Here is a 26,361-nt window from a genome sequence, read left to right on the forward strand (position 1 = left end):
AAACTGTCTTTCCGTCCTCGCGAAATCAACGCAATAATAAATGGTACGGCGAAAGAAAGCATTCTGGAGATCGAGGCCTGTTATTTTTATTGTTTCGTCGAGCAAATTAAAACATTTCGATGAAATACTGGACATTTTTACCATCGATTGTTCGAAGCACGTAATGGCTCAACTTTTCGCCGTAGTTTCTCGACGAGCGCTAGAAAGATACCGATAGTCGGAGTTTTCAAATTTTTTAATCACATTCGTGAATCAGATACCTTTCATTCGATGTTCGAAAACTAGTATAAAATACTTCTTATTCGAGGATAAAAGGCTTACGATTTTTGTGTAGATAGGAAAATCTTTTTTATTTGCAATTTGTAAAAGTCCTTGGAAGATTAGCGAGTTTCCGATTGAGAGCGAAGATTTCTCGAAAATCGAGGTCGAAACGACCGTTGAAAAAGGACGAGGATTTGTTAGCACATCGTTGCACGTAATCCTTTGAAGAAATTTATAGAGAAAAGGAAGACGTCGTCGCTCGTGGGCATGCGACCAATTAAACGGATTTCCGGTGTATCCGGTGTTAATTGCGATTCAGTCACAATTATCCTCTAATTACTCGGTGAGTCACGGCTGTTGCCCAGTAATTCGACGTTTCTTCGATATTGTGGCAACGTGAACCTTAATCTGGGATCCACTCCTCGAGGGTGGCTGAACAGGAACGTCAACATTTGGGTCGCTTTCTCGCACCTGGAATGGTTCGATTTTATCGACTTGCAATTACGTCTGTACTCCTTTGATTTTCCGGGTTCTTGTTAACGTAAAGATCGATTCTATCGAACGTTTGCTTCCTCCAAATATTTAACCAGTCCCTCGATCGAGCATAAATGAGATATTCAAAGTGGTATTTATCATAATAAATGACTACAAATTAATCACGGTAAAAATGGACATTGATCGACGTCCTTCACGTTTGGGTCTCGATTCTCGTTCGAAGGCGTCGAGAAGAACAGTTCGCGTTTGATTTAACGCTCTTTCGATGTTCCGTTTCGTTTTGTACGCGATCCGATACGGTGCCGCGTAAATTCCGCTTTATCTGACTGCACGTCTACGATTCTCAAAAGCAAGAATCGCGAGACTATTCCCAAGAGAATCCCTACGTAACGGAATCGACTCGCCTCTGTTAAGAATATAACGTAAATTTTAACGAGGTCGAGATTAGAATCGGTCTAAAATTCTTGGATAGTTTGGTTTCGTTATCGATAGATCGACTGTGACTAACTTTATGGAGTTCGTCGTTATTTGACCAACTGTATGGATAAAGTCCTGCAGATTGATACTATTTACACTGACTTTTCTAAAGGCATTAGGAATTGTTTGGTTTCTTGGCTATTCAGTTTTTTATCATACAGAGTTTGAATAGTTAAATTCAATAATAATTACTCATGAGAAATTAACGTTACATCTAGTGTTCCACAAGGTTTAAATTTTCTAAGCAATAATGTTTGACATAAAGGCTTCACTCCTGTGAATGAATAATAATAATTTCTCTATCGCATAAATTTTATTTTACTTTTCGGTGGATCGATTCTCTCCGTAAACGTTCCGTCTTCCCATTAGTTACGACAGTCCACGGCTCTCTACCCGTGCGTGTATTTCGCAGTGCAATTTATCAAATGCTGGCGAAATCACGCTGGTGGGTCGTGGAAGTTGGTTTCCCGGGCGGAATTTTCGTTTGGTTTCGGTACGGTCAGACGATTTCGCGACCCACCGTGACGCACGTTGGTATCCTCGAGATCGTAAAGACGAGAGGGACCCGTCTCTGTCGGTGTCGCGGTGAAACGAGAGAAATGCACGGGTATTGCGAAAGCATCCGTGAAAACTGACCGCCGTGACGGTGTTTGGGTTATTTCGCTCGGAGGAAAGCGGCAAGACCACCGGTGCTTTCGGTTCCCAGCCTCGAATACTCTTCAAAGAACCAGGGAATGCTAGTTTGAAAATCCCGTTTCTCGGATACTCGGGTCTAACTTCTATTTAAACGTCAAACTTCCAGTATTGACTGTTGCGTTCCTCTTCGCTCCTGGGTACTCGCGGATTCTTTTTCCCCTCGCTGGACCGTTTCGCGTTCCACTTCCGGTTTCCAAGCCTCGATTCTAGACGTACAACGAACGGTTACAACATTCCGCGAGAACGATATTAATTCCGTGTTGCTTCGAAAGGTACGCGATCAGGAGATTCCGTTTCACTTTTTCGTTTCTCCCGTTATTATTGTACAAAATTTCTCCTCGTTTCTTTAGTTGTATTTATCGAATGCTTCCCGAAGGACTCGGCAAAAAATTCTTTGTCCGCCAGGTTCGAGAAAAGGAAGGATCCGTCGATCGGATTTCGATCGAGGAAATAGTGGTCAGTTCGCGGTTAGGAACACCAGAGATCATTAACGCGAACGCGGCGAACCAGAACACGAGAGTCATCGAACTCGATGTCCGTCGATTATTACCGGTGAAGCTTGTAAACGGAGCTGTCTTTCATTAGGTCCATATCGGCTGCAGCTTTAGCGTTCCTGGCGGAGGGACAATGTCCTGTCAGGACGATCGAAATAACGAGGCTAATTAGCGCACGTGGAACGTCTAGTCGAAATCCTTCTATTAACGTCGTCGACTGTGAATCCTATTACCGTTCCGTTACCAATCTGTAACTTCGTCGTCGAAATATTCCGTGGATCCTGGCTCGTTGGGTCGACGAACTTAGGCGCGCGTAGATTTGCTTATTTTAAATCTTAGGATATTAAACAGTTTCTCAAACCAGTCGTATGAGTTTACATTGGACCGTGAATTTCGTTTCCTAAAGATTCGGAGCCTCGATTACAGTAGTTTGCTTTATTTATTCGAAACGGTAAAGGAACGGTTTCCAAAGAGCATTTCGCTCGGTGACACGGCTATGGCACCATAATTCCAACGTAGGAACTTCGCGAGCACAATCTTGCCTCCGAGTTACATAATTCTCTGTTATGTAATTCGTTCCGGGTTTAGAACCTCGTAGGGAAGACGATGTGCGCTTAGATTATAGATGACTGTTACATTTTGCTGTCCTTGTACAGTATCGACCAGTCGTTCAATCGTTACGAAGGTTCCGCGTTCTCCGACTGGAGTTTATTAAAGGATTAGGGTTACCGTTTTTTTTTTAGAAGCAAGAGTTTTCTGATTCTATTTATTTCTTTGATTTTCATTCTACCTTGCTGGTGCAATATAAGTAGAAAAGCAAGCGAATGTACGCTTTAATGTTTTCTTACAGTACCAAGAGCAGAGTAATCGTCAAAAGGTGGATGAAGGAAAACAAAGGGCAAATAGAATGCGGAGAGGTAAAAATTGGGCTAACGACCCGAGTAAGAAAACTGAGAGAGTAGAATGGGGGCAAAAATGGAGACAATCTTGGGGTTTAGCTACTGATAAGACAGAAGATAGATTAAAGGTCTGAGTAACGAGAAAGTTTCGTTGAAAAAAAACGTAGACGAAAGAAAGAACAACGAAGCAACGAAGCAAACACAATAGAGAATATCATCGATTAAAATTACGATAGCCTAGAGTCTAGTGATTTCTCCAACAACACAAGAAAAAAAATTCTAATATCATCCACATACAAAACACTTATCACATTTTTTATATACACACGATGAAGGAATATCATTACAATCAGACGTCGTGTAGAAAAGTTTTAATAAAAATGCCCTAGTCGTTAACCCAATCGTTAATAGATGTTCACCGTTAATTTTACGATTAAAAATCGTTGAATTTCGGAGTCCATTGTGCAGCCTCGTATCGAAGGTTTCGATCGTCGCGGAAAGAATCGAGCACAGGGAGGGGGATCGATCATTGTCGATCCAATTACACGCGTTTCTCCGCGGGATCGACGTCGAAATGTTTACTCCGTATTCGAAATGTTTACTCCGTTAATTAACGCCCGAACGGTGAAGCGGTCGCGTCTAAATCTCGCTCGGTCGACGACAGGAGACTGCCAGTAAAGTTAATCAGAAACAATTCGTTTCGATCCCCGATAAATTGGAGCCACCACCCTCTAATCAAGGGAGGAACAGGGCAGCTTTTGCTCGCAAGACTCCGCCCCGACGCTAACGAGTTTATCGGGAAACACGTAAGGCGGTCGGGTTAATTAATTAGACGGAACAATTTTCTACGGATATAAGGTGGAGAGGGCACAGGAGGGCCGACAGCGTTGTATGCACAGCCAGTCGACGTCGAACGGGCCTCTTAGGCGACGGAGGTAGTACGTGTACACACGTGGCTGCCACAAGTCGATAAATTATTCAGGAGCAGGACGAACCGCCGACAGGCGTCGTGAGCTAATTAACCTCGTTATCGCCGTGCGCACGATGGACCGAGGGGTTGAACGATCGGACGTGTCCTCTGCCCTATGGCTCGATCTTACGCTCCGTGAGTCTACTGTTGCGATCTTACTAGAATCCAAAGACCAGCTTTCATTCTTGAAATCACAGAATGGCGAAATAAGCGAGAAATATCGCAGACTACCGAGGTACTTAGGGTAATATTGGAATTGTAGGGCTATGGGTTGTGCGATTAAATCAAACTTCAATATTTAACTGTGTGAATATTTAGTTTTTATTCCAAACGTGAAGATGTATCTTAGAGATCTGTTCGGTATGAGCTTGTTTGAACTTGTTACTATTGGAGGACAAAAGTTTAATACAAAACAGGAAAGAAACAGTAAACATCGTTAGTGGAGATGATTTTTGTATCATGACGAGTCAAATAGGAAATTCAACAGGTTGCATTTTAAAATAGAAGAAATTTACTGGTATTTCTACCGTGAAATAGAGAAACATTCGAAACCGAACATATAAAATAAAATCCCGGACAGAATCGCAAACTCCGGAGAATTATTGCCATAGAAAATGCGTGTTATCGTAGAATCGGACAGTTGGCTTCGCAAGTTCGGTTCGATATCGATATTCACCCACGCACGGAAAGTTTTCGGCGTTATATTAACCGCGATAGCCGTAGGAACAAGAAGCTGCCGGAACGGTGGCATATTTGAACACGCCCCCGCTATTTACCAAAGTTCGAGAAAGATCTTAATTTTCTTGCCAGGTTGAATCGGATGCCTTGGTACGCGGGATAAAGCGGTCCCGTAGAACGGAAACTCTTCCAGGGTGAACACGACCTTTCTCGAAACTTTTAACCGATCAAGATACGTCGTGAGCAGAGCCGGACCGTTTCGCCAGTCGAGACGATTTGAATGAAAACGTCCGGATCGAATCGGTCGGGGTCGACTATCCGTCGCTGGATGTTTAATTTCCCAACGATTGGGGGAAGGAGGGGGAGGAGGGGGGAGGGAAATGGATTCCCTCCGTCGGCGCGTATCAATTATTTCGCGACCCGGGTAACTTTCCATCGATTTCCTGTCAGCGGAACACCCTTATTTCAAAATCAACGGAACTCGACCATCGGTAGTCGTAGAACGCGGGGAAATTAAATTACCAGTGCATTAAAATACGACTGCTGGGTTGGGTCCCCCGTGGCTTTCGCGGCTAGAGCTTCGCGTTACCACAGGGTAATCTGAATTATGGTTGGCCGGATACAACACTCTTCGCCGTGAGCACGTTGAACCCGAAATTCCGAATGCACCTGCGACGAATACTCGCTCGTAGGTTATTAGTTGCCACCGAGTTGCTCAAACTCCTGCTCGACCAGCAATTTAGGATCGATGACGCTTTCAGATAGAGTTTTTCATTCGTTGAGCTTCGCGGTAGTCCAAATTATTCCTCTTGATTAGCGATTCTTGACGTTATTGTTTCGTAGCAAACACGCGGCTTCGCTGGAGCAGATCGTCGATGTGTACGACGATAACAGAAACCATCTTTCAGACGGCACCCATTAGTCTTTTCCTCGTATATTCAGTCGCGACAGTCGGTTTACACGCGACAATCGGCGCAGACCTTCATCGGGTTGTCTCCGAACTTCGTCTTGACTAATTATAGTTCGTCTTTCGAGCCCCAACCGTGTTCCGCGTGTCTCTCTTCCGACGATGATAAATAGACAGTTCTGACGCGTGGGAGTCTATCGTAAGGCATTCCACCTTTATTTCGCCCTCGAGTTCCTAGATTTCGATGGCTCGTACGCATTTAGAGCGTTCGAGAACATCCAGAATATTTCCAGAAATATTAACAAAGTTATACTCCAGTTACTATACTTCTTGCATCAAAGAATCTCGAATCAAAGAATAAGAAGAGCGGATCCCTGGTTTTGTAAACAGCACAAGGATCTCGAGGTACACGTATGATAAGCGGTTTCACCGCGGTAGCATAATGGTACGATATTTTTCTGACTGCTTCGTGCATATCCGCGCTGGCATGTGCGCGCAGCCTGGTGGAAATGAAAAAGGAGGAATCCTCGGTCCGGTTTCCAGCTGCAAACAAAACGTCAACGAACAGGGTTGTCGTTCATTGTCTTTGCAGAATTCTTTGGGATTTCCTCGTCCACGGGGATAATTTTAATAGCTGCTCCAGACACAATTTTACGTTCATCCGTTCCCCAGCAGTAATGACGTTTCACGTTTGCGATAGATGGACAAAACTTTGGCAGTATTTCGAAGATTACGATGGGCGGGAATTTTATCAAGTTCCTTTCATTTTTAACGGATCTGTTAATATTTGTACATTTTCCGTTCCAAAGAATTATTCTTTAATTTTGAAATTATCCTTCTAGAGGATTCACGGTTTTCGTTATTCGCGAGTTCGATTCTCCGGTAACGACGGGCATTGATCGAAAGACGTTATCCGTTAATTGCTGTTCTCGCGGCGACAGGAACGCTGACTCATTTCGCTCGATTGGCGCCGTTACGCGTAACGCGAGTACGCGAATCGAACTGCGATCGCAAGCAAAATCGTTTGCAAACGATCGTATCGCAGATCAGCGGCCGGATCGAATAACAATCTGGATACTCGCTCGCTGGCCAAGTCCTGGCCGATTACCAACGTTCTTTTCGATTATTACGAAGCGTTGTATCTCCGTCGAATCGCCGGGAAGCGTTTCAAAATCGCCAGCGGGAAACGAGGATGGAGGATCGTTTTCTAGCGAACGGTTCATCGTATTGTTTGAAATACATCGCGATAAAGCGGATGATTCATCGGGAAGAGAGCGTCTTTAATCCGACAGTTTGATACTTTTCGTTGAACGAAGGACGTCGAACAAAGAGGTCCGTTGCCCGGAGCAAAAGAGCGTCTGGTCGGGGCGACGTCGACGTCGGATGCATTTTTCATCGGGAAAGAGATTTTTTTTTCTTCCCCCCCACCCATAGAATTTCAGCGAAACGGATTAGACTGCGCGCGCCTTTCTATCTATTCAGGATACCTATAGTCTCGCGGGGAAGCAACCCCTAGAGCGTCCCTTTTACAATTTATTTCTCGACCAGTCGTGCTTAAAGGACTGGAAACTCTGATTTTGTACGAACCACAGCTCGTATTTTTAGAGCAATTAAAAATAACTACGAGGGGTGAAACCTATTTGTTCCATATAAAAATTTCATTTATTTTATATTGTACGTGTCTCTGGAGAAATTTTCAGTCGCTTTCCGGGACCTTTGTTTTCGACTAATCCATCGAACCTGCAAACGGAACGGAGATATTTTCGCGCGCAAATTATTCCATCGTATTGTATTCGAGGAATTCGGAGAATCGAGGGTAGTTCCCAGAACGCGGGATGTGTTCATTAAAATCGCAAACGCGCGACTTTACGCAGCCCCCGAGCGACTGACACTTTTTATCGCGAGCCAGAATCAACGTTCCCACGCGAGGGATTAGATAAAAAAGGGGAAAACAAATTCCACCGCCGCGACCTCAGTTTTTCTCTCCAAGAATGGTGTGCAAAAAAAAAAAAAAAACGGGTAGTTTTAACGCGCCCCGAAAGCTGCCGCCTGCACGCGGTCTACGAATCGACAACAAGAAAAATCCGAAAAATCCCAGCGGGTGAAAATGCCGGCCACGTATCCGGGCACTCGATTTTTTTTTCAAATTACAAGCCATTATTCTCTCAAGTATGCGGTGTAAGTAACATTTTAGCTATTCCGCGTAAAATGATGTTTTGTGTTCGTTGTTTAAAACGCTTCTACACGCTCAGAAACGATGGAAGAATGTTTTTAAATTCTGGAGTGGAGTAACTATTGAGATGGACATACTCTGATGATAAATAGAAGACAGCTCGAAGGTTTCAAATCCAGTGTTAACTCAAATTTGAAGAATTTGTTCTTACACCATCATGGCTGTAAACCCGCCATATCGTGAAGGAAGAAAGAATAATAGGGATTAAAAAATTCTTCCTATAACATAAATTTTAACTAAAAATATCGCTGGTTTCGGGGTAGTTTGTGACTCGGAATATTTTATTTTGAAAAATAAGAAGACATTGGTGCAGGAAAGAAAGTTCCTTCCGGGGGCGTTTGAACAATGGGACTGGGCAAAAAAAATTGTTCGAACCAGAGAGGAGGGGAGAGTCAGGGTCGAAGGAAGAATGAAAAATGGCGGAGCAGGAGGAAGTTGGATGAGCGATGGAAGCGTGGAGAGAGACTCGGACGCAGGGTGGCTCGAATCGTAGGAACGGGTAGAGAAAAGCAGCCCCCGGAGCGTCCCTTTTGAGGTTAGGCTTCCAGCAACAACCCCTCTGTATCGCCGTGGGGTTACGCGTACGTCGAGTTCCAAAGGTAGTAGGTCACACGGAAGCGTCACGAGCTCACGGAGGGTGATTCGTCAAAGTCGAATCATCGTGGTCTGCGCGCGGGGATAAAAGGCGAGGAGTCGCGGTGAAACGAGAGCCCCGTTTGATGTCGCCAGACCTCGATGAACCCTCCTCGTCGCTGATAAGCGAACCTAACGCCCACTTTCGTCGCGCGAAACTCAAACGCCTACGTAGTATCGACGAAATCAACCTCCATTATCGTTTCGAAATTGTTCGTTTCGCGTTGTCGCAAGTATCATTAACCCTTTGCGCTCCGAATTATACTTCAATTTCGTTGCCAGCGGCTCCCAACGATTTAATCAAATTGCTCTATGGTAATCTCTTTGGTTTGGACTTGAAAAAGTGTCGAGTGACAATTCCTTTTCTCGATGCAAGATTATCTAAAAGACAATAGACAAACTTACTGAGAATCTAAAAGAATCCTTTCTACTCGAAATAGTTTAAAACAGTCTAATAAGAAAAGAGAAATAATTAAAAACAAAAGTGACGTGTACGGTTAAATTGGCGAACGAGTCGTCGAATAATGCAGTTAAACGGTTAAACAAATTTCACCAAACGAGAACGAGTGGTTTGCAATGGTTCTCCGATTCGTTTAACGTTTCTAACCGCGTATTAACAGGGATGATCGTTAAGGGTGCGCCCCTTTATCGTTCCATTAGCGTCGGCGCGGTATACATTTTAATTAATGTCTGTATTCGTATGCGCACGTGCGCCGGCGTTAATTACACGTTATCGCGGCTAATTGCTTCTTAAACCTTTTATCGCGACGGCAGGGGAGGGGGGCCAAAGAAGAGGAAGTGGAAGTGTCGACGAGGGTTATGGGAAAAGCGTTTAGTTCCAAGTCCGACGACGTGGCTTCCACTTCCGGGTTTATGGCGTCCGCTCGAGTTTGAGGGCCCTCTCTAGTTTGGGGGATAAAATGCGCTGGTTATGCCTCTTCGCGTTCCTTCCATTTCGAGCTTTGAAACCCGCGCGTCGAAATTATGACGGAATTCGAAAAATTGTCCTGTACTAATAAACAGTGACAAAATAAACGGAGTTCTTTGTTAATTTCGTACACGTACGAAGTTTGACATTTACTTATTTACTTTTATTAATCTTGTTTACGACTTTTTACAGTGACTGGAATTTTGTATAACTCGTGATAAATTTCTAGGTGTCGCAAGCTGTGTCGCATCCAGTGCCCAAACAAAGCTGCTTCTGCCATCGACCCGATCGGTGTCCGGTTCCACAGGTAGGAAACTGATAAAACAAACAAGTTATCGAAACAAACGATCGCGGTCAACGGCTCCTAAAAATCAACGAATTTGTTCAAAGAGTATTAAAACGCAGAAAATACAGAAAAGGATCGAACCATCTTTCTCGGAAGTATCGATAACCTAATAACCGTACGGGGACCGTAACTTTTTATAAATTTTCCTGGCGAACCTGGATGGCGTAACAAAGCGAGCGGCTCTCGAGTTCGGTCGTCGTGGAACGCGTAATTGATAGGATAACGAACGAAATCACTCGTGTCCGGGGATAGCGAACGCGACGTAATTGCAAAAAGCGATCGCGTGTTCTAAACCACGGGGTTAATAGAGAGAGTTTAATGGTTATTAATCGCATCGAACGTACAGAGGTATCGTTAAAGAGCTCCCGTTTCAGTCCCGCGAATTATAAACGAGCTGCAATCCCAACAGCCAGAGTCCCGAAACGAGATTTCCCGTTGTAGCACGGACACGAGAATCGATGCGTTTACCGGCGATTTATACGCATTAATTTTCATTTGTCCGCGACATTTTTCTCGAACGACGATCTCCGTTGATTTTCGACTCGCGAGAGTGACCGTTTTGGGAGACGATTGACAACGAAAAAAAAAAAAAAAAATACAGGCGAATATTAGCATACAGTGGAATATCCGCGTTGCACGAACCGACAGGAAATTTGCATCACAGCTCGTTTCGCGCGAATTTCGTAATGGATCGAGAATGAGGTACGTCGCGAAGAGTGGAACAGGATTAAAAACTTATGGCGAGCATACCGATCGACGCGTTCGTGAAAATAATACCGTACACGCAACACCTACCGAAAATCCATTCGACTGTGCCCGTTTAATCCCGCTTCGAACCAGTTGCTTACCTTAACAGTGTTTCATTTAGGCGACATTTTCTTTGCCCGGCATTAAAATTCATTCGAACTAGTTACCCGTATCGTAGGACCAAAGTAATGTTTAATATCGGAAGATTATAAAATCTATCGTCGCTGTACCAATTTGCGCGGACGATTTTGCTTTATGCGCGCGTTCACAGCAATCGCGATTGTTCTGGCTCGTTTTAATTAAAATCATCCAACTAAAAGTGGCAGCTACGTGAATTTCGATTCTCATTGCTCGCGTATCATAGAATTCTTTTTTTTTTTTTTGCAATCGAACAAATACAAAAGTGGAGTTAAAAAATTCGTCAGGGCTCTCTACGTTCGCGAGGAACGAACGTGTAAAATTGGAGATCGGAATTTTGGTCACGATTTTCGAAAGCGAGATTAAAGTCCAGTACATTGTCTAGCCTTGGATAATTTTTGATCATTATTACAGATTGGTTATTTCCATTAAAATATGTCTCGATGAAATAATTAGTCTTTACAAATTCACAAGTTCCAAGATTCAACGAGCCAGTTGCTTAAATCGTAGTTTTTGCAGCACGTTACGACACAGTTTGTAACGAATTCATTTGCTCCCGGTAAAACGAACTGTAATAACAGACGATCCGCAAGACGGAGCTGTAATTTTCAATATTAAGTCTTGTACGAGTTAGCACTGCGCAAGAAATATAAGATAAATTATCGTAAATGGTACAACGTTGGCTCTCCTCGACGTTTTACGCGCTCGGATATAGTTGTATAGTTCCATGTACACGTTTAGCGCTCCTAACCGTTAATCGCATCATAGGTTTTTATAACTGGTGGAAATTTGTAGCAACTGGAGCTCGAGAAACGTTAAATGTTCGTTCTTATTCCCAGGAACGCGCACCTGATGTTTCTTCGCGCGATCAGGAAGTTCAAATTTCGTTGAAACGCCAACTGGTACTCGAATCATTTCTATCATTATATTAGTATTTAATATTAATCATATAATCATTCACAATATCGACAATAATGTCTTCTATAAATCGAGCTACGATCCTCTTAAATTTTTGAACAGATTCGATGAGAAAATTTCGATCAGAAAATCTTAAAAAGATATTTTGAACGTTTAAATATCAGGGAAGTTGTTCCTGAAGAAAGTTGGTTCTTTTTCCATCTTTCGACGAACGTTCGGTCTCGGTTAATGAAAGACTTCAGTTTCTCTCGGGTTCGACGAAGACAGATTCGCGCGCTTCCGTTTGAAATGACCGTCACGCGTCTTGGAGCGCCGCGAGAGGCAGAATTTGATTTTCGAACGCTCCCTGTCGCCGTTCACCGAAGTGAACGGAGGCGAACCAGCTCCAATTAACACTCACAATTATCCAGCCACCTGTACGGGCTAGACTACGTCGCGATTGATCGGCCAGAGAGGCGGGAAACCGTGACAGAGGTCGACCGCGAATACGAAAAACTGACGAGAGAAACGCGGACGATGTCGCGTATCGTCGAAGAGGAAAAGGGACGCCCGTAGCGCTAGCGCAATTACAATTAGCATAGTTTTTCGTGAGAATTAGTCGCGGTTGGGAAACTCTGCGTACGATTGCGCGTCGTTTCAACGAGAGTCTCTAACGGGTGACCCGAATTCCCGAGCGGTGTCTACGACGTGCCACGGACAGGAAAGGACACGATGCACACGAGAATGCGTCGTTTCGCGCATAGTAATCCGCATAGTAGCCTCAAACCGCGTCAGAACAGTTATTTTCATTCGTGCATCGTCGAAATAAACATTTTATTCCGTGGCTGGAACCGAGACGAAAGTTAAAAATTACAAAGAGAGGCGCTCAGATTTTTTCGATGGAAAGTTTTTATTTTATTTTTATTCCGCGTAATTGCAAGCATATAAAAATGAATATTAATCTGTTTCGAGAGTTTACGGCGAGAGGAACTGGTCGATCGAATGAGTTCTTTGCCCTATAATTGGCTGTTTGCTTGGAAAGGCTCGTCTATGAATTGTCAATTTGAAACCGCGACCGATAAAACATTCACCTTGAGAGCAACTTTTCCGAATTAATTATCTCGCGAGTATTTTCCGCGTGGCTGGAAAACAAGGTTGTGCAACGTGCAAACGATGCACTTTACAGCACGAACAACCAATAAAGGACGATAAGTCAGTATGTCGGTTAATTCGTTCGAGTAGGTTACGCGGTGTAATTACGGTTCACGATAACGAGCAACGTTTGTGCCGCGGCGATTATACTAGCTCGAACGGGAAACTTGTAACAAAGCTAGAATAAAAACGACGAACGTATTTTAATAATACGCGTTTCGATCGTTAGGCTTTTTCGATATAGTTATCGAGAAACAAAGTTTCGTAAGCAAAGAAGGAAATAGAAACGGTTATATAGAATTTTTATCTTCCGCTCTAGAGCGTTCGAGTTCGTTTGAATATAAAACGAACCTATAGAATTAAATGGTGAAATTATAAAACGTTCTCTGTTTTCGCCCGATTTATCTCTATTTGATTACCGTTGATTGCGAAATCATCGAAACGAAAGAGAACTCGGAAGCTATGAAATAAATTTAAAATCGACTAATGAATTGTCCTGTCGGGGGAAAAAGTAATAAAGAGCAGAGAATCGTATCGATTCAACAGATGTCTAATGCGAGGGAAACGCGGGGGATTTTTCGTTCGTACCCGATATTAGGTGAAAATGTTTTGTCGCGAACAATTCTCACGAATATATTTCTATTATCGAGCTCGTCGCATTTCATCTCGTTCGAGGGCGTTTCATCGAAAATAAATGCTCGCCCATTGTCGGCGGATCGGACAATAAAACACGATTTAACGTTCTTCGATCGCGGGGAAGACCGCTGGTGAAATTTTCAAGTCGTTCCATCTCATATAATTATAGCCTTATTTTTCTTGTACGAGGTTCAGAATGCTTCTTATCTCTTGATGTATCGTTTCAGTCAAATTGCATCAGTTTTTATACCGAATCGCTGTTTCGCATCCTATTATCGTTATAGGTTGCAAGGTTATTCGAACGCATTAACGAATGCACGGATCTTTTGGAATGAATGCGGCGAGGAGCGTTGGAAAAAGTCAACGGAATTGCTAACGGCATTCGCCGGCCTACACGTACGATCGATACAGTTTTGCATACCGAAGGTGGTACGGCGATCATTTATGTAAGTGGAATAAATTGCTATACTTGACCGATCCGATGAAATACGAAATTTAATACGTTCGTAGATGTTTAAATAGCAGAACCGCGAACGATCTCGCAGATAATCACGGCGTGCAATTAAATTACATCTGAAGTTACGCGCGTTACAAGGGAACAGAGGAACGAACGAAATACAACGCGCGTAGTCGTTGAAATTAAAATCCACGGTACAAGACAGAATCGCAGAGTCCGCGGGAGCACGTTTTACTACGCTGTTCAAATTTGTTTTCGCGATAACAACGTCGTAATTAAAACCCGTTAATTGAATATCGCCGGACTGCCGAATATTCCCGATCTAATTGCGTTGTTTTATCGTTGCGTGTAATTGACGTTCCATAACGAACTCTTTTCCGCCCGCTTGCTGCGCGCGGCGCAGTATTATACGTATAAACAAGCATCGCATTTTAATTTCGTTGGATCGCGTACGATCGGGTAAATATCCAGAGAATTAAATTCTTTAAAATTTGTTTAAATTGCAAACTGTCTTTGCAAGGGTTAAGAAATCTCCGTTTATTTTTACCGACGCGTTGATCACGAGTTCCGCGAATCGGTCGGCCAATTAAAAGGATCGACGCGCCTTAAATGGCGGGGTATTTAATTAATCGTGTGTGTCCCCCTCTGTCTAGAAGCGCCGCGGCGTCTCGTGGTCTCCGTAAGTTGGACCCTCGCGATCGTTGGAGTTTAATTAACGTCGTCCGTGTCTTAGGATCCCATATCGATCTCTCGTTCAGCTCGGCCAGGCAAATGGTCGTTCGCGGTCGAATCGGTCGCGTTACGAACAATTTGACCCACGTATCGTCGTTCCTACGTGTGCTGGCAGCACGGCCTCGCGTATACGTGGCCTATCTAGTCGACGCTCTGTTTGTCCCCGGATCCGGATGCACCTGCCGCAAAGTGCATACACTCGCCAGCGCGTCCGCGCGATACATCATTACGCGCGCGTAATCAACAGCGATATATTGTCCGGTCGCACGCGCCGGCCAACTTGCATTTTCGGAAGGGAATTTCGCAGGATCCACGAGGCCTCTGCGTGCCCTCTCATAATTTTAATAACCGCACGGACAGTCCAGAAAGTCTTACGAAGCATCAGAATTTATTTAACGCTAGATTTGGAGACATCGATCGTTGGGTTTTTCCTTTCATGAATTTTTGAGAGAATAACTTTGCCAGTACTGTAATTGCTTTGTCGACTCAATAGATAATGGTCTTCCCTTCGAAGTGACCGAATTACTCGAAGAAAGTGGATCGCGTGGTGTTCGGTGACCATTTTCGCGAAAACGTGGAAATCCCTGATATCGAGGGAAACGCGACGAGGTAAGATCTCGTCAAACAACCTGGCAAGCTGGTGGGACGTCCCGGGGCGCTCTCGCGTTGGAATCGCGAAACGTTCCACCCGCTAAACACCCATCGCATTTTCCCTCGCATTATTCAGAGCACTTTGCGAGCCATTAACCGGCCCGCGTTTCAATTCGCGCCTTCGACTGCCGCCTCCGCTCTGAAATTCAGTTAAACCGCCGACAGTTTCTGGACAATCGTCGCCCCGTTCGTTGGAATGCGCGCGCGTTTCCACGTCGCGTCGCGTGCACACTGGCAACTCGCGATGAAAAGAGGACGTGTGTGCACACACGTCCCCGTGAAATCTCGTTTACGAGGGCTAAAGGGGACACGCTTCTCGCGACAACCGAGCGGAGAACCCGGCCAAAAGCAATTTCGGCTAAACCCCGACTCGTCGGTTCCTCTCTCTCTCTCTCTCTGTTTCTCACCGAGAACGTCTCTTTCCTATCTCGCCGCCCCCGCGTCCGAACTACGTGTCCGCGTCCTCTTCGTGGCCGTGGCGAACCGTCCTGTTCCCGCTCCCGTTTCTCGAAAGCGAATGCAACGACGCTGCCGATAAGGAGATTGAATTCTATGCTCGCGTAATGATCGCAATAACGGTCGAGCAGATAAGCGGCCCTGGTAAACGATCGAGGAAATGGAGGACCGATGCTTCCGAACGGTCCTCCAAGTTAGGCAGGACGAAACGAAGTTTGCCGTCGAATTGGACGTAACCAGCCACGAGCTATTTACCGATGTCCAGTCGAAATCGGGTCGCCAGCGACCCACGTCTGTTTATCGTGTTTGGAAGCTTAGCAAAATTACTGAATCTTAGGACAATCTAACAGCGCGTATTAAAAATAGTTAAAATTTGCACACGAACAGTTCCGAAATTACTAATGTTTTTTTAATAATTGAGCCACTGTTGGCGGCGGTGAACCTTCCCCTTTAAAATGGCTTTTGGTTTTTGTCGATACGACTTTCCGTTTTCGAGATATCGCAATTTATGTAAAAAGGTAATTTTCTTAATTCGACGTTCCGCCTTACGAAAGCCTATACACGCGTATTAAAAGTACTAAAACTTTAGACGCGTGCAGTTCCGAAACTACTAGTGTTTTATCAATAATTGGACCACTGTTAGAAGCGGCAAACCTTCCCCTTTAATGTGGTTTTTGGTTTTTGTCGATACGACTTTCCGTTTTCGAGATATCGCAATTTATGTAAAGAGATAATTTTCTTAATTCGACGTTCCGCCTTACGGAAGCCTATTCACGCGTATTAAAAGTACAAAAACTTTAGACGCGTGCAGTTCCGAAACTACTAGTGTTTTATCAATAATTGGACCACTGTTAGAAACGGCAAACCTTCCCCTTTAATGTGGTTTTTGGTTTTTGGCGATCCGACTTTCCGTTTTCGAGATATCGCAATTTATGTAAAAGTGTATTTTTCTTAATTCGACTATCTCTGTCTCCGTCTGACGCGTCGGACCTCCTTGTCGCACGTTGACCCACTGACCGAGTGACCGAGTGACGTCACGTTTACTATTTACTACGGTCACGTGAATTCATTGATCTCACGACGTAAACAAACGTAAACAGACCCTTCGGTCTCATCCGATCGACTTGAAATTAAAATCCTCATATCTCCGGAACTAATAAAGCTATCGACTCGTACGAACGCTCGTTTTAAAGGGCATTTCATCCTCCATCCGATGACTATACTAACTACTATATTTTATGCTGTCTTCTACGTTTATTTTCACATTTACTTCGACGCTATACACCCAAAGAAGTTTCAGCCCTTCCCACCGATTGTACGACCGATGCGCGATAAAATTGGATTATAAATTGTGCGAGGAAATTCGACGTCTCGAACCCGTAAAAAATCAAAGGACAGTGTGTAGGTGGCGGATTATCGTCCGCGGACGCGATGTCGTAACCGTGGCTCGAACGATGGGGCTCTCGGCCGATGTCTCCGGCGTGTCAGGGGTTTTGCAGTCGCGCCACGTTCCCCAGGTCGCAATTTCATCCTCTTTCCGTCGGAGTGCATCAGCGCGCGTTTTGTATGCGCCGCGGCGCGGGACGATTGCAGATTAATCGAGCAGTGAAATTACCGTACACGATAGGTGAATACGACGCCTCCGGTGCGCGTTTAGGGGCGCGTAACGGATGATCCGCATTCCGTGGGTCTTACAATAAAGCAACCGGAAAGTCGGAGCTGACTGATGCTCGCGAGAACGCGTCCTCCGGCGTGGAATGATTTATGCGCTTCCACGCCTTGCCTCTCGCCCCCCCGCGCTGATTACACCTTTTCAACGGACTCCGTCGTTCCTCCATCAGGTTTTGTTTCGCGGTTCTGCCTCTTTCAGAGCCCCGAAGAGCCTTGCATTCTTACCCGTGAGTTTCATAGTTCGTAACAAATAAGTTACGGTTTCAAATTTCAGCAATTTCGTAACCAAATTATTCTCCGATGTATCTTTCACTTGCTATAATTGCAATTAAACAAATTCGTTCTCCGTATTGCGAAGGCCATTATAAAAAAGAAAAAAAAAAAACGGTAGAAAGGATGAACAATGGAGAAGCGAACCGAGAAATGGAAAAATTCTCGTCGCGGCGCATAATTAACGCAGATTCGTTTCAAAGCGCGACGCAATTTCCCGCGAGCGTTACCCGGCGGGAAAGGTGTCGCGTTGACATATTTCTGAACTGCAAACTACATCCCGAAATCGCAATCTACGCGATACTTCTTATCAGAGCGACTCCTGCGCCGGGATTTCAGTTACCCGCGCACGGAGCCGTAATTATCTCGCGACGCGATCCCCTAGGCAGAACGTTATTACTCTCAGCTATCATTTGTCACGGCGAATTAGGAGTGTACGTTGCCATAATTGGTGCACCATCGACCTGCTCGAAAACTCCGACGATACAGAGGATCGAGTACCCTTCGCGTCGCTCACGATTTTAGCGATAAAAATGTGAATATAATTCTGTAAATTCGTGAGGTTCCCTCGTATACTAGAATACCATAGATGTTATCCTAAAATAGCACGCTATGAACAATGTTGCGATTAGGAGAATTTAAACAAACTTGACGTGGGAATGCTGAAACGTAGTTTGATTACATTCGCCCGCGATACGATTACAAGCAATCGTACCCTAATTACAGGATAATTAAACAGTTATCGTACATTTTGAAGATTTACGATCGCGATTACGCGTAATTACCTTGTGGTTACACGCAGCAGAATCGTGGCGGGTGTAATCAGATTACATTCTTGCCCTGACTCCCGTCCCCGCCCATTTATCTTTTCCGTCGTGCAAGTTTTTCCCGTCTAAATTGTAGCCTTGTACTTTTGTAATTGCGTGTCGATTAATTAACGGACGATCGGGTTTAATATCTTGGGCGATGGCGACACGTCGGCTCGTTGGAGCACGAAATTCGTACGAAAACGAAAACGGTAACCGGTCGTGAAGCATAATCCTCGAGATCAGCGTAAATTGCTCATTGTCCGAACGACGTGCGCGCCAAAGGGTTATCTCGCGTGTTCTCGAACTTGGCGCAGACATAATGAGCTTCCGTTGAGCGCTATAACGTGCCTGCGAGGGCACACTTTCGCATAGATAAGGCCACGCGACCTACACACGCCGAAAGTACACGACACGAAGTCCCGTAACGAGTTAACTCGGATAATGAGTTTATGGTACCGTGTGCAAGATATACCGGGATTGGATTGAGACATGAATCCAGCTCGTCGAACACCATGTTCTGCCCTTGACTCGCTTAAACGTCCTGTTTTCACCGGTGTCGCGATAACGAACCGCTCGGAGAAGCTTCCGCCTCGTCTATGCTTGTTTCTAAAATCGCCGCGGAACTGAATCGATTGGAAATTTTTAATTAACGCTTAATTAACGGGCACCGTGTATCCGTTCGCGCGAAAGACTATCGGCGATGCCAGGAACTGAAAAATACGCAACAAAGAGGACTTCCCGAAGGACTTTCGCCCGTGAGAAACTTATTTAATAACAGAAAACTCCCTTCGGTACAGGATCAGATATTAAAAAAAAAATAAAGTCTACGTCCCCGAGGGAAAGACTAAAATCAATTCGTAGGAGGCTTCGTTTTCGAGAAAATTTAGTTCGTGCGATTCGATGAAACCGTAAATAGAAAAGTTACGTAAAAGTGCGCGTGTACGTGTAATAACCGTGCATTAGAATAATTATATTGTTTATTTGATGTAACAAAATTATCTAGCAAAGCGAATATGTGCATTAATTTACCGAAATTATTTACATACGCTCTAAAATAATAGAAGTAATTAAATTCAGTTTCCAGCAGGACAACCTGTAATCATCGTTTGCATTGTGCATCTCTCTTTGTACACGTTGCACAATGAAAACGTTATTAAATTATTAAAGCAAATTGCACTATCTAATTCGCATATTTCCTGGACGCGTTGTTATCGTGCGCTCGTAATGCACGGTCTTCGTCGATCAATAGAATTCGTAACGCCAAGGTTTCACCGCATTGTAAGTACCGAGTAACCGTGCGTACTGTTTGAGTTTTGCATAAAGGGAACATGATTCCAAAGCTAGGTATCAGTCCTCGATCGAACGTTTGCATGCTCGCAGAAAGCATTGTTACATCGAAATATTTTCGTGGGAACGGATAACACGGAATTTGAACAAAAAATTTATTAGAGTCGCGTGCAAGCAAATACAGTGACCCAGTTTGAGCATAGAATTTTATTAAATTTTATCGCGTTGACCGCGACCTGTCGAGCTGTTTTAAAATAAAACATTTGTGTATAACAAATAAAGTGGAATACAAGGCGAGATCTTCGCCCGGAGAATGTTCGATATTCAACGTCGATGCAACGACGAACTAGTTTCAAAGGACCGTAATTATAATTTGTACTACGAGTTACATTTCCGTGATGAAAATTACCATATCCAGAGTCGATTGTAATCCCTAGATACAAAGCGCGTCGAACGATCACGATATCGAGCTTCCAACGAGATCCATTCGTAATACGAGGCTGCATAAAGCCTCGATTATAGTTAATTCTCTTGATTAGCCGGTCTATTGGACGGCTAAAGGATGCGCTCGAGTTTATGCGTGTTCTCCATCGTGACAGTTTAAGTCCATAGCCCTTCGAGGGCCTAGCGTCCTTACGTCACGACGGTTTAATCGCTCGAGATAATTAGTAACCGTCGCGACGAGGTTAATCATCATTTTTCGAGGCAACCGCGTCTGGAAAATCGTGTAATTCCTCGGCGAAATTAACGAAATAAAAATAAATATTTAATAAACACGCGAAACATAATATCTGTCCTGTTTTTTAGTCGGGAACTGTTACTTTGCGCGAGCGTGACTTTCGATAGCACCTCGTCGGCTGCACTCGATAATTAGCAATTAACTTCCATAATAGGTCGTTATAGCGTGTAGGTTTGTGGTCATGCGTGCGTCAAATAGATCTAGGGTAGACTGTGTTTTCAAGGAGCGTCTATAACGAGGGTGATCGAATCTCGTCGATGCACTTGTCTGTGCGTTAAAGTATGCGTAAAAACCGATTCGTCTCGCAGGAGATTGAGATCAGAGATCCTTTCCCACAGATAGGAGCTAATTCGATTCGAATCTCGGTCTTGAAATTCGGTCGATCGTTTTATTTTATCCCTTTTGTCCGTAAAAATCGCGAATTTCAATTTCGAACATTCCTTTCGGTTGCGCCCGGTGCTTTTTTAATTATTAAATTAATTATTAAAACGTGAATTTTGCATACGAACGACTCGATGACAATTCGCTGAAATCAAATAACATTGAGCCGGATAATTATTACGTGTCTCGCGTGTCATCGGACGCCTCGTTAAAATAACCGAACCGCTGGCTGGTTATGTCTATCTATACGTCTGTCAGGAACGGATCGATAAGGGTATATATTCGATAAGCTTATCGATGAGCACGATAACACGTCTATACAGGGTGATTCTAGAAACTGGGCCAAGCTGTAGAGCTCCTTTGTAAGCGAAGATACGGAATATTGATATCGGAAAATATCGAATCCCGGCGATTCGGACTGTCTTTCAATGATGAGAATTTTTTTTTCCCACGCTTTTGCAATTTATTTTGCAGAAATAAATCGATTCTCGCCCTTATTTAAAAACCTCGTTCTCCACCATCGGTAAACATACGATTTTATATAGTTTTTACAGCGTTCGGTGAATTTATATCGCACTTTGCGAACCCTATTGAACGCGTCTACTTTGTCATTATCAGTAACACACGTTACGACTTGTTTCTCATTGATTAAATCTAACGCGTTTAATAAGCGAAATTTGTAAAACAGGCGCACATCCATCAGAGTCAGACTTATTATGAACCGGGAGAAATGTGTTTATGAATCGTATTATTTGTGCCCGTCGTTTGTAATCACGGCCATTAACGATACGCGATTCAGTACAACGCGAAAATCGAGATCCAACGATATTCGTTCTCTCCAGGAGTCTCTAAATAGCGAAAAATTGAAAACAATAGATCCGTGTGCTTGGAAAACGCGTGTTCGAATCCGGAGCATGTGCCATAAATAAATGTAATCTAATAAAACGAGAATCGAGTCAATATGTGCACGAATAAACGTGAGACAATAGTGTTACGATAACTGCATTTGTTTTACAAATACCCCAATCAGAGATGTGAATACCATATTTCAAATAAAACGTGGTAATCACTGCTACAATCCACATAATACTGGATCCCGACGAAGCGACTATACGCAACAGATACTCGAAACGAATTATATGGCAAAATAGCACGAGACTCGTCGGCTAACTGAAACGAGTAAATTTTTGTCGGACGATAGATAACGAATGGAAATCGATTTATTCCCAATATTTAATCCACCGAATGGTTATCCAGATAAGCGCTTTTTCGTTTAACGTCAAATATAATTTCGTTTCACAATTCGTACCGTAATCTCTGTCGAGCAAATAACTGGCCCCGAAAGTTGCTTTATTTTTTTTATTCGTTATTTGTTCGGAGGAAATTGCAATTCTACCAGAAAGTAATAAAATATCAAATCACGAAATAAAATATTATCGAACTGCATTCAGTTTCAGAATCAGATTTCAAATGGTAATTTTTTGTTGCACGTGTAACGAATTTTTGACATAAAAAATTTGCCAAACTACACACGCTCAAGCGATATTCTACTTGTCTTGTTGCGTTCCCTTACTTTTCTGCATTCGGGTCACCACCTTGGGGATTTTATCGAACTCGTCGAGCCGTAGGTGCAAAGTCGCATTATTCCAAAATCGCGGTGGAAATTCGCGCTGGAAATCAGAGCTTCTAGCTTTAATAACAGTGGTAATCACACGACGCAGTGATCCCAGCTATTAACCTCGTAAACTGAGAAAAATCCCATAATGTGGTCCAATTTTCAAGCGACCACAACTCCTACAATAGTGAGTGTACTTCGTTGAAATTTATTTTTAAAGTAGAGCTCATGGATACTTACAAAAAAGTATTAAACGACATTTCCATAAAAAAAAATCGATAGATGGGTACCGAAATTTTTCGACGGAATTAAAAAATTTCAAATCATTCTGGAAAAATTATTTTTAGTCGCAGGGGTCAATTACAATCATTTTTGGTGAATAGACATACCCTCGAAATCCTAACCATTTTCGAGAAAAAAATTCCTTACCGAAAAAATAATGTCTGACCATACGTTGAGATGTTTCACTGAAATTTCATGCGTATGTTTATAACATCGTAACTCCTGAACGGATTGGAGGATTTTAATTTTTAAAAAAGCAAATAACGCGTATTTTAGCGAAGAATATGTAGAGATTTCAAGAATGTTTGAATAGTTGTTCCTTAAATAATACGAAGTTCCTGTCAATCACGGATACGCGTTAATCTTCATCTGCGCGATAGCGGTAATAACAGTTGGAAAGCGGATCGATAGGAGATGACCCATAAGCGGAATACGACCGCGATGACGAATGTCCGACGTCATAAAAAACGTACAGTTCGATACGAAAGAACAATCGCGTCTCTTCTTGCTTCGAACATCCGATTTCCAACCATTAAAATCTTTTTTCTACGCGAGACGAGAACGAACCTTTACTTTTCATTCGTATCGAATAATCTGTTTCTCTGTCTTGTCTAATAAATTTTTGTCAAGCGTCTAAAAGCGTCACGAATCCAATCGCATCCAATTTCAATGTAATTTTGAGCGAAAACAAAACTGTGTCGTCGCCTGATCGTTACTCGGGGAACTCGAAGAAATCACCAGCGTGCGAGAAGAGCATTAATCCCACGCTGAAAGCTCACCGCAGCCACGAGTGCACCGCGCTCATTCGCCTAATTTAATTGTCTGCATGTTACGATATTTTGCGGAGCAGATGCCGCAAATGGAGACGACAGGGGTAACGATTAACTTTACTCCAAACAATAAACCTGGTATTCTTCCGACTTCTAACGATCCCATTTCGAGATGAAAAATCAAATAATTATCAAGAACAGATCTTCTGTTTTTCTCTGTTAATATATTTTTTTTTCTTTTATTGTAATCTGGTTTGTCATAAAAATTACGAGTCTGAACACTCCTCTACTCGGGCCTGATCTTTCTCGTAACAATACTTGCCACGGCATTCCGACCTTTAGGTGTGTTTATTACAACTTTCCCATCACACGCGGGCCAAATAACGATCGTTCTTCGATGGTTAGGTTTCCAAGTCGCGTATTAAACCGATAATAATGGGTACAGATTTAATAAAATTGATCGGGGATTTACTTTTAACGCTCGTTCGAGGCGTTAATTTCGCGAAGGATCAACGGAGAACGGTAATCCTGCGTACTCGGCGACTCCGTTGGCTAGATTTTTGCGGATCCAGGGCTGCTGGCGAAGATCTCGTCCCGCGAATTTCATGGACCATCGTTTAATCCTGCTCCGGAGAGCGCACGGAGTAGCTAATCGAGAGTGCGAAATCCAATCAGCGTCGCAAAGCGGCTGAAAATTAGTTTTGGGCTGATTATCTAAGAGCCAGTCTTGGCTGTTATAGCAACGCTCGCGATGCTCGAGAGCTTTGACGCTTTTAGCGAGCTTACGTTTGCGCAATCGTTATAATAATATGGTTTTCGATCCTTTAGTTTTGGTCCTGTTGTAAAGTTATTGAAAATAGCAATTGATGTTACAATCTATTAAGCGTATTGGTTTTTGTTGAATTTTGGTAGCAAGGTATAAAAAGATCGTGACGTTTATGAACAATATTTTCCGGGAGCTCGTTCGATCAACCATTTCAGAGCATTCCTCTTTCCGAGTAACATCGATAAATTGAAAAGCTTATTTCATATTATTACTCGTAATATACTTTCCATGAAGTACTTTATTATTATTATTAAAATAGCTTATTAGTTTCATGATGAAAATGTGAGACGTACGCCAGTAACGCAGTAGAACGAGCAATTAGAGACGGTAAAACGCTTCGATCATTACAGGAAACGATAACACGCGTTAAATATAAATTATTGGGCACTCAGACGATTAAACCATAATATTCTGTATTAATTTTTCCGCGAGCGATTCTTGCAAATACCAATTAACAAAATTACGAAAGGTAAATTTACATTTAGTAATAACTTTTGCACGATTAATAATGGTTTTATAACGTGATTGCAAACATTTCCTTCGAATTTTATTCATTTTCACAGAATTTAACAAAGAAGCTTTAATTCTTCGGTAAACAACCTGAGGTTGACTTTCTTATTGAAAATCGTTGAAAAATATTTTTCACAAATCATTGCGCGCCCGTGGACAAAACGGAGTAACAATAACAAATACGTTACTCGATGGAAAAACACGTTACTCCGCTAAACAAAGGTAGAAGTTTCCCTCGTTGAAAATCGTTCCAGTTGATATTTTATTAAAAACGCGATAGCTGTTTCGACACGAGTATTTTTTTTTTCTTCTTTTTCATTTGAAGAGCAATCGTTTGTAATGAAAGCTTTTTTATTGCGGGACGAAAGTGCACGCGTTGCGATGCGGTCGGGCAAAAATGTTAGTTAATGGATCGTTTTGACGGCGGGGCGGGACTTTATTTGAAAATTTTCACGGCAGGAAATTATTAATTTTTACCGTGTTACGCTGCACCGATCGCTTTTTTTTCGAAAGATATTTCACAAAGGCACAGAAACGCTGTTCCGCATCCGTCGGTGAGTCGTTGCGCGAAAATAAACGATGATTTTTGCGGTCGAACGAGAGATCGTTTATTCATTGACAGAGGAAGCAATTAATTTATTTATAAACGTTCTCGACGTATTATCGATAACGCTCGGTTCGAACGAAATATTTTTCATAAATGTATAAAATATGAAACGATGTAAAGCCATTGGTATAATCGAACTTTACGAAGGGTATTTATTTTGTATAATTTCTCTTTATTATAACGCTTGAGGCTACTCGAATGTATATCTGTTCGTAAAAAGAAAATGTAAAGTTGCGAAGGGGGGGAGCTATTGTTGCTGGCACGAATAAACAGGCAATGCAACAGTGAGTTTTGCTCGTCGATATATCAAGACCGTTCGACACGAATGGCGAACTTTGAAGAGAGACGTGGTCGCCGCAACCTGCGGATGAAATTCGGGTTTCGTGTAGGAACCTTTCGTTCTATTCGTGTTCCCGGCGGTGATTTATCGTGGTCAACCACGTGATATACGTTCCTTGGGCCAAAAATCTACGTTTCCTCTCGACGGGGAAACGTCCACGCGAAGAAATCGTGAAAGAAGCAGCGACAAAGGGGGCTTACAAAACGTAAACATTTCCAAACTCTTTATAGAGTTTGCCGCTTCGAGCGACGAAATAAAAGAAATTTCAGGGTAAAGTTTATGCGACTGAAACGGAGAGGAGTCACTCCGTCAGAGTGGATTTGAACTGATCGGAATAGAATTTCTAATAGGAAAAGGACGAATCTCGCGGT

The 26,361-nt window shown here is 43.1% G+C and overlaps 1 protein-coding gene across 2 annotated transcripts in view; it reads left to right on the top strand.

Moving 5' to 3' along the window:
• The window catches only part of Tpst (tyrosylprotein sulfotransferase), a 179,548-nt gene that overhangs the window by 31,686 nt on the left and 121,501 nt on the right, over positions 1 to 26,361 (top strand). Inside the window, exon 2 of one of the 2 annotated variants that reach the window (XM_076771876.1) lies at positions 9,901 to 9,978. The gene's annotated coding sequence lies outside the window, so the exon portion shown is untranslated. Of the gene's footprint in view, positions 1 to 9,900; positions 9,979 to 14,011; positions 14,034 to 26,361 lie in introns of those variants that run through there. The other variant, XM_076771877.1, reaches the window with a different exon arrangement.

Source organism: Colletes latitarsis, chromosome 8 (genome assembly GCF_051014445.1).
Source record: "Colletes latitarsis isolate SP2378_abdomen chromosome 8, iyColLati1, whole genome shotgun sequence".
NCBI lineage: Eukaryota > Metazoa > Arthropoda > Insecta > Hymenoptera > Colletidae > Colletes > Colletes latitarsis.